Source organism: Callorhinus ursinus, unplaced genomic scaffold (assembly GCF_003265705.2).
Source record: "Callorhinus ursinus isolate GAN/ISIS: 27379988/994484 unplaced genomic scaffold, GSC_fseal_2.0 scaffold328, whole genome shotgun sequence".
Taxonomy (NCBI): domain Eukaryota; kingdom Metazoa; phylum Chordata; class Mammalia; order Carnivora; family Otariidae; genus Callorhinus; species Callorhinus ursinus.
Genome location: NW_027397383.1, coordinates 23,152 through 36,836, shown reverse-complemented (window position 1 = coordinate 36,836; position 13,685 = coordinate 23,152). Strand labels below are relative to the sequence as shown.

The 13,685-nt window shown below is 48.8% G+C and overlaps 1 pseudogene; it reads right to left on the bottom strand.

Annotated features, from left to right (window-relative positions):
• Positions 1–2,392: 2,392 nt before the first annotated feature.
• LOC141372019 (melanoma-associated antigen 8-like) overlaps positions 2,393–13,685 on the bottom strand; it is a 32,670-nt pseudogene continuing 21,377 nt past the window's right edge.

The window sequence follows — 13,685 nt, the reverse complement described above, 5'->3', positions numbered from 1 at the left end:
ACAGCAAAACAAACAGTCCACAAAACCAAAAGACAACCGACAGAATGGGAGAAAATATTTGCAAATGACATATCAGATAAAGGGCTAGTATCCAAAATCTATAAAGAACTTATCAAACTCAACACCCAAAGAACAAATAATCCAATCAATAAATGGGTAGAAGACATGAACAGACATTTCTCCAAAGAAGACATCCAAATGGCCAACAGGCACATGAAAAAGTGCTCAACATCGCTCGGCATCAGGGAAATCCAAATCAAAACCTCAATGAGATACCACCTCACACCCATCAGAATGGTTAAAATTAAGAAGTCAGGAAACGACAGATGTTGGCGGGGATGTGGAGAAAGGGGAACCCTCCTACACTCTTGGTGGGAATGCAAGCTGGTGCAACCACTCTGGAAAACAGTATGGAGGTTCCTCAAACAGTTGAAATTAGAGCTACCGTTCGATCCAGCAATTGCACTACTGGGTATTTACCGCCAGGATACAAATGTAGGGACCCAAAGGGGTACGTGTACCCCAATGTTTATAGGAGCAATTTCCACAATAGCCAAACTTTGGAAAGAGCCAAGATGCCCATCGACAGATGAATGGATAAAGAAGAGGTGGTATATATACACAATGGAATATTATGCAGCCATCAAAAGGAATGAGATCTTGCCATTTGCAACGACGTGGATGGAACTGGAGGGTGTTATGCTGAGTGAAATAAGTCAATCAGAGAAAGATATGTATCACATGACCTCACTGATATGAGGAATTCTTAATCTCAGGAAACAAACTGAGTGTTACTGGAGTGGTTGGGGGTGGGAGGGATGGGGTGGTTGGGTGATAGACATTGGGGAGGGTATGTGCTATGGTGAGCGCTGTGAATTGTGCAAGACTGTTGAATCACAGATCTGTACTTCTGAAACAAATAACGCAACATATTTTAAGAAAAAAGAAAAAGAAGCAGGAGAGGAAGAAAAGGGGAGTATGTCAGAGGGGGAGACGAACCATGAGAGATGTTGGACTCTGAAAAACAAACTGAGGGTTCTAGAGGGGAGGGGGTAGGGGGATGGGTTAGCCTGGTGATGGGTATTAAAGAGGGCACATTCTGCATGGAGCATTGGGTGTTATGAACAAACAATGAATCATGGAACACTGCATCAAAAACTAATGATGTAATATATGGTGATTAACATAACAATAAAAAATTAAAAAAAAAAGAAATATCACTGTATTTCTCCAGAAATACTTGCAGATGACGGATATAAAACACCTAGTCTGTGCACTGTGTTCAACGGCCCTGTGGAAGAGAGTGCAGGATACCTTCCTTTCCTGCCCCAGGAGGAGATTTCTCCCTGGTTTATCCATGATCCAGAAGGAACTTCTCAGAGCAATTATCCATTTCAGACTTTGCTGCCACCTCTAAGGTACCCTGTCTCCAAATAGGGCCACTGTCACCCCCCAGGTTCACGGTGATCAGCTGCACAGAAGGAAGCACGGTGACCCGACACCCTGAGCCACCCAGGCCAGGGGCACTTCCACTGCAGTGCTTGCCCCGGGAGCCACACTCCCTCACCCTTCTTCCACTTCCTCTGCAGGTCTCAGGGCACCTCTCCCCACTTTCCTGCCATGAGTGCAGCTGCTAGACAGTCCCCTAAGGGTGGGACGTGTCCTGCTTCTCCTAATGTCCTCACTGCTCACACACAGGGCCTTCCAGAGAGCAGAGCTCAGCCCATGTCTAGGAATCAAGGAGCCAATTAGCAGGGCTCCCTCTGTGCTGAGATGTCATTTCTCCTCCTTTCATGAAGAAGTGAGTGAATGAAGGCACACGCATCTATGTTACTTTTGCAGAATGACAGACGAGAAGGAGTAAGAAGCAAAAATGAATAATCTTTTATTTCCATATTTCCTGACCCCGTCACTTGACTGCTCCATTCTTCCACCTTTCCAACAAATTCCTATGCCAATGCCCCGTGATTTCATTCCAGAACCCAAACAAGGAGGGAAGATCTCCCACCTTATTTCCAGAACATGACAAAACTCTTAAAACTCTTGAACTGGGTAAGTACAAATGCTGTGGGGTGGATGTCACCCACACTTTTACCTGCCGAAGCTGGTTAAAACTTCTTCTCCAAGGAACAACATTTGAGAGCTTCCTCAAGAAATCCAAGCTCTGGATGTCAGAGTCATCGCAGAGAACAGGCCCCCAGAGAGGCTGGCTCTTCACCCTGCTTTCTTCCCCCAACCCTCCCTGGCCCTACCCTACTTAGAACTCTCGGGGCTCTCTCTTTTCACACACACAGGGAAGAACCAAAATGTGGCCTCACTTCATGCCCAGCACCCCGCAGGAGAAGCTGCTGACCCCACCAAAGCCTGGAAAGGGCCTGGCCACCAATGGGACTCAGGCCTCCTCTCCCTCATCTCTCAGAGCCCCTTCAGACAGGGCCAGGGAGGAAGCCAGCTGCTTGCGCCTGACCCGGAGCAAATACTCCAGCATTTGCAACTTACTGGTTTCGGTATGGGCCCTGGAACCCCATGGGAACTCGTAGTGAGCAGGGTCCCTGCCAAGCACCTGCCGGTACTCCAGGTACCCTTCCTGCACCCAGACCTTGGTGAGGAGCTCCCTAGGCTCCCCGTAGATGATGTGCTCCTGGCCGACATACACCCCCATGACCCCCAGTGTTTCCCACACCTCCTCCTCGGGGGCACGGTCGCCATGCAGGAGGCTCACCACCAGGAGCACCACTAGGAGGCCGGTCTTGGGCACTCCCTGCTCACTGCTCAGCATCCCATCATAGGTGACGCCCAGGACGGGGTCCAGGATGTAGGAGTTGTCGCTGGGGTCCACTTCCTTCACATCCATAACAAAGACCAGCTGCAAGCACTCGGAGGCCTGGCCCAAGATCACAGGGAAGGCATCCAGGGCATCCTGGCCGACGATCTCCAGCATCTCTGCCTGGCTGGTCGGCTCCTTGATGTGATACTTGAGGAGCAGGAATTCCACCAGCTCGGCCAGCTTCCCCTGGATTATGTTTTGGAGCCCGGCTAGGCTTCTTCAGGCTCCTCGCAGGGGCTGGACCCCTCCTCATCGGAGCTGCTGGAGCCCTGGTCAGGCTGGCTGCAGGCAGTGGCTGCTTGGGCAGTGGGGGAGGGGCAGGCACTCAGAGAGCTCTGGGGACGATTCTGGAACCCAGCAGCAGACCCCTCCTCCTAGGGGACCAGAAACAGGGCAGAGCAGGAGCCAGATGGGGCGGCGGACTGGGAGGAGGTCAAGGTGGAGAAGGAGGAGGGGGTGCGGGAGACTTTCTCCTCCCCAGCCCCCAACAGCTGTGCCTCCACCAGGCCCTGGGCCGGGCCTGGGTCTTCCTCCAGCTTCCAGAGATCACCTCTCTGACCCAGGGGCATGGCGTTTGTGTCGGGCTGAACCTGAAGAAAGAGGTGGGACGGTTCCTCACGGTGCGGCCCAGGCAGCAGAGGCCTGAAGTCCCGGAGCTGACAGTGCGCTGCATCGGACTTGGGTGCTAAGGGGTCCCCTCTGGGGTGGGACGGGCGAGCCCCTGGCTCCACAGTCAGAGCAAGTACCTCACCTTGACCACTGGCACTCACCTGCACCTCCCCTGCTCTGGGACCTTAGAGGCTCCTGCCTCGGACCTAGGCCTCGACTCTGAATTCTGGAAGCCCCTGGAGGAGAAAAGGAGGAGTCACTTTGGGGTGTAGACACAGAGCACGGCCCCGGGCCCCCAGTGGGGCAGGGGGGCTGGGGCAGACTCTGTGAGGTCCCCATCCGTCCAAGCTGGGTGGTCCCCTCCTTGGCCCCTCAGGGGACTGCTATTTCCCCTGGCAGGGCCTGGGCCCCACCCCCGCAGCCTGAGGCCACAGGGTCACAGCAAGAGCACAGAGCCCTGAGACCCCACAGAAGGTAAGCGAGGGGGCCCACCTCTGCCCACGCCTGCCAGAGGTCTAAGGGCTCGTCTCGGGATCCCAGGGACGGCCAAGCTCGGGTGCAGTCTGTGCTGGGATGGGTGCACCTCTCTGTCTATACCTTGACCCCACGGAAGGCCTGGGAAAACTCCCTGTGTTGACCGGAGGCCACCCTCCTGGTGCCGAGACCTCATCTCTGGGAGACGCCAGAAGGAAAAGTCAGGAGAAACAACTTGGCCCACCGATCGCCCATCTCCCCATGGCTGGCAGCAGCGGCAGGGTAGGCCTGGGCCCTAAGGATCCTGCTGTGGGAGGCATCCCCTCATTTCTCATCTGCCCCCCACCATCAGGGCCAAAGCCAGAGCCAGGGCACCTGCCTTCTCTGCTACCTGAGTCCAGACCCTCATGCCTGAGCCCACCCCATCCTGAGAGGAAAGATCTGGAGAGGAGGGACTCAGCCTGATAGGCCCCACCCCAGGTTCCCAGGGCCTCCAGGTAGGGGCTGCACAGATTTCTGGGCCATCCCTTCGTGGTCCTGAGGGTGGGTTGGGAGTCACTCACTCCTCCCTCGGGTGTCCCCACACTGATTCTTGGCAGGAGCAGGGACTCCTGTGTGTCTCCCAGGTGCACTTCCCCAGATGACCTGACCCCGACCTCTCCCAGCATGGTCCTCACCTCCCTGAGAGCTCCGAGAGGAGGGTGAGGAGCCAGCACGTCCTCATCAATGGCCACATCTCCATCCCCCCTCAGCTCCCGGCAAGATCCCAAAGGACTGGTCATAGGGACGGGCCCCTCTGTCCTGCGGTGGGGATGCCCTCAGGCCCCTAATCTTCTTTCTTCCTGCCAGGGCCTGCCCTTCTTCCAGGTCCCCAATGTGAGACAGAAGCCACGTGCCCCTCAGACCAAGACCTCAGCTCCCCGAGGACTCCCGCCTTCTGGCCCATGAGACAAGTGAGCATGCGTGCCAGGTTGGGCCCCCGCTGACCGATCCTCCCTGGATCGGGCCCGGCCAGACTCCGGTGCCCTGGCTTCTTTGCTGAGATGGGGTGGAGGGGGTACGGCCAGTCCTCCCCCAGGGTCCTCACCCTGACTCCCAACCGGACCTATGCCCCGCCCCCCGCCCCCCCCGACCCCACACTCCACCCTCACACACACACAGGCCCGCCCCACCCCAGGCCCGCTCCTTCTCACCACAGGCCCTCAGGCTCTAACAGCCAGATGTAGACCCCCGGACAGGAGGCATGGGCTCCTCCTCCACAGGGGCCTCCTCCATGGCCTGTCCCTACTGCGGCCCAGTCAGTCCTCCCTCTGGTCCTCCCCTTCCATCCTGGCAGAACCGGGCTCAGCCTGGGTGGCCCTGAAGCCTGATCCTTCCACTCAGACCCCAGGCTCTAGGAGACGTGGCTGGGAAGTCAGGGCACGCCCTAGGTGACCATCTGGCCCCGGGGCCTCCTGGGACTGAATCTGTTCGCTGTCCCCAATCCCGCAGTCCTCCTTCCGGTCCTCGCATTTCCACCCAGCAACACGTGGGCCACCGCCCCCCACCCGCATACTCGAGGCAGTGCTCCATCCAAACGGCCAGGGGTTCTCAGAGGCCCTGAGGCCAAAGTGGCCACGCGCTGTGTGGGCTCTTCCATCCCAGGAGTCTCCCATGGCTGAATCAAGGCCGCGGTCCTGCGGGCTCCCTGGGGAGTCCCTTGGGGGTCCTCGCTTCGAGCCCTGGCAGATCCTAGGCCCCTCCATCTGCTGTCCCCAAGCTGGTCTGCCATCACCAAGGCCCTCCCTGCCCTGAGCCCACTAGGTTAAGTCTGTAGCCAACACGTGCGGCCACGAAGCCCAGGGCTACCCAAGACTGAGATGGGGCGTCCAGGTTTCTCGGGCCTTCTTCTGATCTCCACCAGGACTCCCTGGGTGCCTATGCCTCTGCCTGTCCCTACTGCCTGCGGATTGGCTCCCGGGCACCGGGGCATCCCGTGTCTGGGCCACCCGGATGGGCAAGTGGGGGACACACAAGCGCACGCACGAACACAATCGGGGTGTCCCCGTCCTCCACTCAGGCCTCTAGGGACTGACTCTGGGCTGGGGTCCAGGGTCTCTCAGTCCTCCCTCTGCAACTTCAGCGTAAAGCCCAACAGGACCTGGGCCTGCCCCTCTGCCCCCCTGAGGGAGGCCCTCTCCTTCGATCCACCAAGGACCCCAGGTTCTCGGGAGACCCAGATGCAGAATTCCGCCACACTGGTCACGTGTCCCCATCCCGCCCAGGGGGGGCTTCTAGACTGACATCATGGGTGGGCTTCTACGGGTCTCCCCTCTATCCTCCCGCAGGGTTTATCCCTGGCCTCCCCAAGCCACACCCCCAGCACTGGGTGACCAGGGCCCTCCCCTCTGCCCACCTGAGCATCTGCTCCTTTCATCAGGCCCTCACCTCAGTCTCCCTGAGACCCGGACTCAGAAGTCCACTCACCACGTGTTCCAATAAGCCCCCTCCCCCCAATGGACCTTCCCTGACTGACGCTGTGCTGGGGTCCAGGGTCCCTCAATCCTCCCTCTGCATCCTCACCGTAAAGCCCAGCAGGACCTGATGTCTCCCCTCTGCCCAAAGAGGGAGGACCTTCTCCTTCTGCCAAGGCATCCAGCGTCTTTGAGACCCGGATGCAGAAGTCAGGACTTACCATGTGTTCCCATCACCCACCCCACCCCCGCCACGGACCTTCCCAGACTGAGGCTGGGCAGGGGTCCAGGGTCCCTCAGTCCTCCCTCTGGATCCTCAGCGTGAAGACCAGCAGGACCAGGGCCCTCCCCTCTGCCCACCTGAGCATGTGCTCCTTTCATCAGGCCCTCACCTCAGTCTCTCTGAGACCCGGACTCAGAAGTCCAGACTCACCACGTGTTCCAATCAGCCCCCCTCCCCCCAATGGACCTTCCCTGACTGACGCTGTGCTGGGGTCCAGGGTCCTTCACTCCTCCCTCTGCATCCTCACCGTAAAGCCCAGCAGGACCTGAGGCCTGCCCTCTGCCCAACGAGGGAGGCCCTTCTCCTTCTGCCAAGGCATCCAGCGTCTTTGAGACCCGGATGCAGAAGTCAGGACTCACCACGTGTTCCCATTCCCCCACCCACCACGGGACCTTCCCAGACTGACGCTGGGCTGGGGTCCACGGTCCCTCAGTCCTCCCTCTGCATCATCAGCGTGAAGCCCAGCAGGACCAGGGCCTGCCCCTCTGCCCACCCAAGGGAGATCCAGCAATTGCACTACTGGGTATTTACCACAAAGATAGAAATGTAGGGATCCAAAGGGGTACGTGCACCCCGATGTTTATAGCAGCAATGTCCACAATAGCCAAACTGTGGAGAGAGCCAAGATGTCCATCAACAGATGAATGGATAAAGAAGAGGTGGTATATATACACAATGGAATATTATGCAGCCATCAAAAGGAATGCGATCTTGCCATTTGCAATGAGTGGATGGAACTGGAGGGTGTTATGCTGACTGAAATAAGTCAATCAGAGAAAGACATGTATCATATGACCTCACTGATATGAGGAACTCTTAATCTCAGGAAACAAACTGAGGGTTCCTGGAGTGGGGGTGGGTGGGAGGGATGGGGTGGCTGGGTGATAGACATTGCATAGGGTATGTGCTATGGTGAGCGCTGTGAATTGTGCAAGACTGTTGAATCACTGATCTGTGCTTCTGAAACAAATAATGCAATATAAATTAAGGAAAAATAAAAAGAAGAAGATAGCAGGAGGGGAAGAATGAAAGGGGGGAAATCGGAGGGGGAGACCAAGCATGAGAGAGGGTGTACTCCAAAAAACAAACTGAGGGTTCTGGAGGGGAGGTGGGGGGGGATGGGTAGCCTGGTGATGGCTATTAAAGAGGGCACGTTCTGTGTGGAGCACTGGGTGTTATGCACAAACAGTGAATCATGGAACACTGCATTAAAAACTAATGATATAATGTATGGTGATTAACATAACAATAAAAAATTAAAAAAAACAAAACAAACAAAAACAGCTCCTGTATTCATTAATTTGGTCTTCTTGGGTTTTGTTTTTTAGTTTAAATTTCATTTGTTTTTTATTAATCTTTATTTTTTTTCTTTCTACTGGCTTGGTTTTTGTTTTTGTTTTCCTAGTTCCTTTAAGTGTAATGTTATGTTTTTTATTTGATATTTGTCTTGCTCTGTGATGTATTCCTGTATAGTTATAATGTCTCCTCTTAGAATAGTTTTGCTGCATTCCAAAGATTTTGGATCATTGTAGTTTATTTTCATTTTTCTCCATATATTTTTTGATTTCCTTTTTTAGTTCTTGTTTCATCTATTCAATATTTGGTAGAATGTTATTTAGCCTCCATGTGTTTGTGCTCTTTCCATCTTTTTTTCTTGCAATTACTTCCTAGTTTCATACTATTGTGGTGAGAAAAATGCATGATACAATTTCAATCTTTTTGAATTTGAGACTTTTTTGTGGCCTAACATAGGATCCATTTTGGAGAATGCCTCATGTACTGGAAAAGATTGTGTATTCCAATATTTTTTTAAACGAAATGTTCTGAATATATCCGGTAGGTCCATCTGGTACATCGTGTTATTCAAAGTCATTGTTTCCTTGTTGATTTTCTGGCTAGATAATCTATCCATTGATGTGAGTGAGGTCTTGAAGTCCTCTATTGTATTACTGTGATTAACTTCCTTTATGGCTCTTAAGAGTTGCTTTATGTATTTCAGTGCTCCTATATTGTGTGCATAAATATATTGTTTTACGTTTTCTTGTATCTTTCAGCATTTTTAATGTAACATGCCATACCTCTGTGGCCTGTAAATTTTCTAAGAAATTTATTGATAGTTTTATGTCATTTCCCTTATATGTAACTTTTCTTTACTAGTGCTTTTTTTTTTTTTAAAGAAGGAATTCTTTTTTTTTTCTTTTTTTTTTTTAGATTTATTTATTTATTTATTTGACACACAGAGAGAGAGAGAGAGAGAGAGGGAGAGAGCACGAGCAGGGGGAGCGGCAGGCAGAGGGAGAAGCAGGCTTCCTGCATGAGGAGGGAGCCCGACGTGGGGCTCGATCCCAGGACCCCGGGACCATGGCCTGAGCTGAAGGCAGCGGCTTAACCAACTGAGCCACCCAGGCGCCCCTTTACTAGTGCTTTTTAAAATAATTCTCTCTTTATCACTACTTTTTTGCCATGAGGTGTCTTTTTTTGCACCTCCTTTCGTTGACTTTTGGGGGGGGTTTCTTTGTGCCTCCTGGATCTGGATACCTCTTTCCTTCCCCAAATTAATGAAATTCTCAGCTATTATTTCTTCAAATAAATTTTCTGCCCCTCTTTCTCTCTCTCCTTCAGGATTCTTTATAAAGTGAATGTTATTAATCTTGATGGTATACTGAGTTCCCTTCACCTTGTCACATACTTTATTATTCTTATTTTCTTTCTTTTTTGCTGTTCATCTTTGTTGTTTTCCATTAATCCGCCTTTAGCTCCCTGATCCATTCCTCTGTCTCATCTTATATGCTATTGCTTCCCTCTACAGTATTTTATTTCAGTTACTGAGTTCTTTATCTAAGTCTGGGTCTCTTTTCAATATGTTCTGTCTTTGTCTCACTGAGAGCCTACAGTCTTTTCTCAAATCCCATGAATATCTTACAGCTATTACTTTGAATTTATAACAGTCATATTGATTATTCCTGTTCATTTAGCAATTTGATGCAGTTTTGTCCTTGTTCTTTTGGGACATATTCCTCCACCTCATTATTATGTGTAACCCTCTGTGCTTGTTTCCTATGTATTTGGAAAATAAGCTACATTTCTTGACCTTAACAGTCATGGCTTTTTGAAGAAGAGGTCCTGTGGTGTCCAGCAGCACAATGTCCCGGTTCACCATAACCAGGTACTCTAAGGAGGTCTCTATGTGGATTGTGTGCACTTTACTATCATGACTGACTAGAGTTTGCTTCAGTCCATTTGGCTGCAATTGACCACTGTGCTTGTTACACCAAGAAGGTTTTTGACCCTGTGCTGTGAAGGGACCAGCCTGCTCCAACATGTGCTAGAAGTTGGAAGGTGACAGCAGTCAGCAAAATGCCTGCCCTAAGCTCATGTCAGGGGCTACTTGAAGGATGATATCCTTGCCGTGTGCACTGAGGCTCCCAAAGTGGGCAGTAATAGCAGTCATACCTGCTAGGGCTGCCCTTGCACTGATTGACAGTCCACTGTGCTACTAGCCAATATTTGGCTGCTGGGACTGTGGACATACGCGTGTGCATGTGTATCTTTCCCTCTCCCCAGGGCGAGAGTCAGTTTGGAGTGTCACATCTCACTGTTGGGGCTGTTGGCAGTGTGTTTTGTGGCAGGAGATGCTTTGAATGGACACCTGTGTAATGGGAGGGGTTGGGTAGTGTGGATCTGCAGGAGAATGTGGGGGTGAAGTTCATGGTGCCAACTAGATAGGCGAAGAGTGTTTACACTTGTTCCTTCACATGTGTTGCTATCTTGGCTTGGGGTCTGGGAGGAAATGGCACTGGTCAGCTCTTTTGTCCTTGGAGAAATCTCCTATAGATCCCCACACACACACACACACATACACCCAAGCGTGTTCTGGAAGTGGTCAATAAATCTCCTTTACTATGTCCCAGGTGCTGCTCAAAATGCTGTTCATATGCTCTTATGCTAGCACTTTAGGGACAGGGACTCAGTTTCTTCTTGCCCTCATGATCTTTCAGAGTTAAGCCTGCTAACTTTTAAAATAGCAAGTTATTCCCAGCTGATTGTAAAAATTCAGAAAGTTAAGCCCCACTGTTTTCCAAAGCCATATATTACAGGGACCCATGATCCTGATGTGGGTGACCCATCCTTGAGGCGCTTGCCATGGGTTCTGATTCTCTCTCTTCTCCATGATCGTAGTGTACCTCCTGCTTGTGGTTAGTCTCATGAAGGGTTTCGTTGCCAACTGCATCTCCGTTTCTCCTGACATTTTTTTTATGTGGCCTCCTCTCTATGAGTAACTAGAGAGTTTGTTCTGACAATCCTTGGGTTGTTTTCAGAGGTAGTTGCATGGATGTGTTTGTTATCTTGTGTGTCTCTGGGACTAAGTGAGTTCAGGATCCTCCCCCTCTGCCATCTCCATAGAGCCTTAAGTTGGCAGTCTTTTTTAAAGTGAGCTTTTACAACTCTAAATTCCCTCTTAACATTGCCTTTCCTATATCTAATAAATTTTGATACATTGTGTTATTTTCATTTTTGTCAGGATAATTTATAATTTCCCTTGTGTTTAATTCTTCGACCAGTTTGTTGTTTATGAGTATGTAATTAAATTTTCACGTATATTCTTGATTTCCAGATGTGCTTCAGCAATCTTAAATTTGCTTCAGCAAAATTAAAATTTTTAATTTTATCTCATTATGATAAGGAAAGCTAGTTTGTATGACTTTACCCTTCTTAAAATGTTAATAAATGTTTATTGGTCTTATATAAAGTCTATCTTGGAAAATGTTCCATGTTCCCTTAGAAATTATGCCAAAATTTCTATATATATTTAATATCTCTGGGTTTTGGTATACATATATTTATAATTGTGAAGTGTCATTATTATTGTTATGTGTCCTTTTCCTTTCTTACAGTTTTATTTTTGTGCGGAATTAGTATAAATGCCACTGACCTCACTCGGTTACTACTTCAGCACAGTCTTTTTTTTTTTTATCGTTTCATTAACAATCTATCAACGTCTGTCCTTAGAACTAAGGAAAGTATCCTGTAGGCAGCATAGTTATTTTCTCTTTTTAAATCCATTCCATTCTGTCAATCTGTATCTTTTGAATGGGACATTTAATAAGATTACTGGTGGGAAAATAACTCAATCCCTTTTTGTTAAGTCTTTTCTTGTTATAGCTATTGCTGTCCCTCATTACCTTTTTTAATGCCTTCATTCTGTTGATTTTTTAATAATGGGATGTTTTTATTTACCTCCTATTTCCTTTTGTCTGTAGTTTATTGATACTTTATTTGTCATTACCATAGTGTATTTGTTTGCTGGGGCTGCCATATCAAAGTATAGCAACCTGGGTTGTAATTAATAATAGTTAATTTTCTCACTTTTCTGGAAGCTACAAGATGGACGGCAAGGGGTTGGCAGAGTTGAATTTTGTTGGGAACCCTTTCCTTGGCTTGTAGGCATCCATCTTCTCTGTCTGTCTTTACATGGCTGTAACTCTAAAAGTGTCTGTATCTTAAACTCCACTTATATGAAATCACGTATATTGGATGAAGGTGACCCATATGATCCATGTTGACTTAATTGCCTATTGGAAGTACTATTTCCATATACAGACACTATAAAATAATGGAGGTTAGGATTTCAACATATGAATTAAGAGGGGACCCAATTCGGTCCACAACACATGTGGATTACAAAAAAAAATTTCTACAACACATTACGTTACTGATATTATAGATGAGATTTTTGTATGTGTGGGACCATTATTATGTATTTATAATTTTCAGGTTTGGTTTTTCAAATCTTATAAAAGAAGCAAAGGTGGACTTCTGTGTGTTTTGGTCAAGTTCTCCACACACGAGGCACTTTTAAATTTCCTTAGACTCTCATCCCTGCATTTTTTTTTTCTAGAAGCCTTGGATTTGTATTAAATGTCTCTTTGTTAATGTCTTGCTTCCCCCACAAATTGTAGTTCACTGTTGTTTTAATGATCCACTGCAACTGTCCCTGCCATCAGAGGCCTTCCAACTATGCCACTTTCCCCATCACTGTTCTGAGCCAGGGACAGACAGAAATCATATGGAGATCCCTCCACAAGTCAGTACTTTATAAGCAAGTATGTTCTTCTTTTGTCTAAACGATGGAACTGAGAATTAAGAAGTGTCCTCCTGACTAAACCACACTGCTCCAGCTGGGGGTATGGCAAGGGGAGGCACAATTCCACAAAATTTCCCAACATTTTGAGTAAGGACTTTTTCTTGGTTAAGGATTCACGTGGCTTTTGCAACTTTTTAGCTGGTTTCTGGAGTTCTGACAAAACTATGTTTGTCCATATGTTGTGCTTTATGGAGTGTCTGTGGGAATTGAGGGCTGGCACATTCTAGCCCACCGTCTTGATGTTTTGTCCAAGATTCAAGGGACAGATGTGTCAGCAAGGTTTCAGTATGCCTGAAAGAATGTCATCAGATATACTGATTTATCTAATCTGTTCTCCTCATGACACATCTGCTCTTACTCCCTTCCTAGGACTTGATCAAAGGAAACCAGATACTGTTCCATGTCCATATTGTCATTATTTGTGTGAATTTAAAGGGCCATCTGTATCTAAAGTGATCTCCTGACTTTCCCTTGGTATGGTTTTTGGGCTCAGACACCCAAATGTGTGGATTCAAACTGTGTCTCATGTGGTAGAAAAACAGGCATTTGTTAAGTAAGGTTGGGAGTCTACCCTCCAGCTGGGAGGAAGTCAGCCATGAACAGTGATGTGATTGCATTGGGCTGGATATGTGGTTGCTGTATATAGTAGGAAATATCTTCTTTAGTTTCAGAGACATGTCTTGGTGGAGGGAAAAGAATCTTCACAGTAACAATCACTCAGCTATCAGATAGGTGTTTAATCTGCTGAGTTCCCTGAGGTAAGTGAAAAGAAATTTGCAAATGACACTATAGATAAAGGGCTGGTATCCAAGATCTATAAAGAACTTCTCAAACTCAACATCCATAAAAAATAATCAAGTCAAAAAGTGGGCAGAAGATATGAACACACACTTC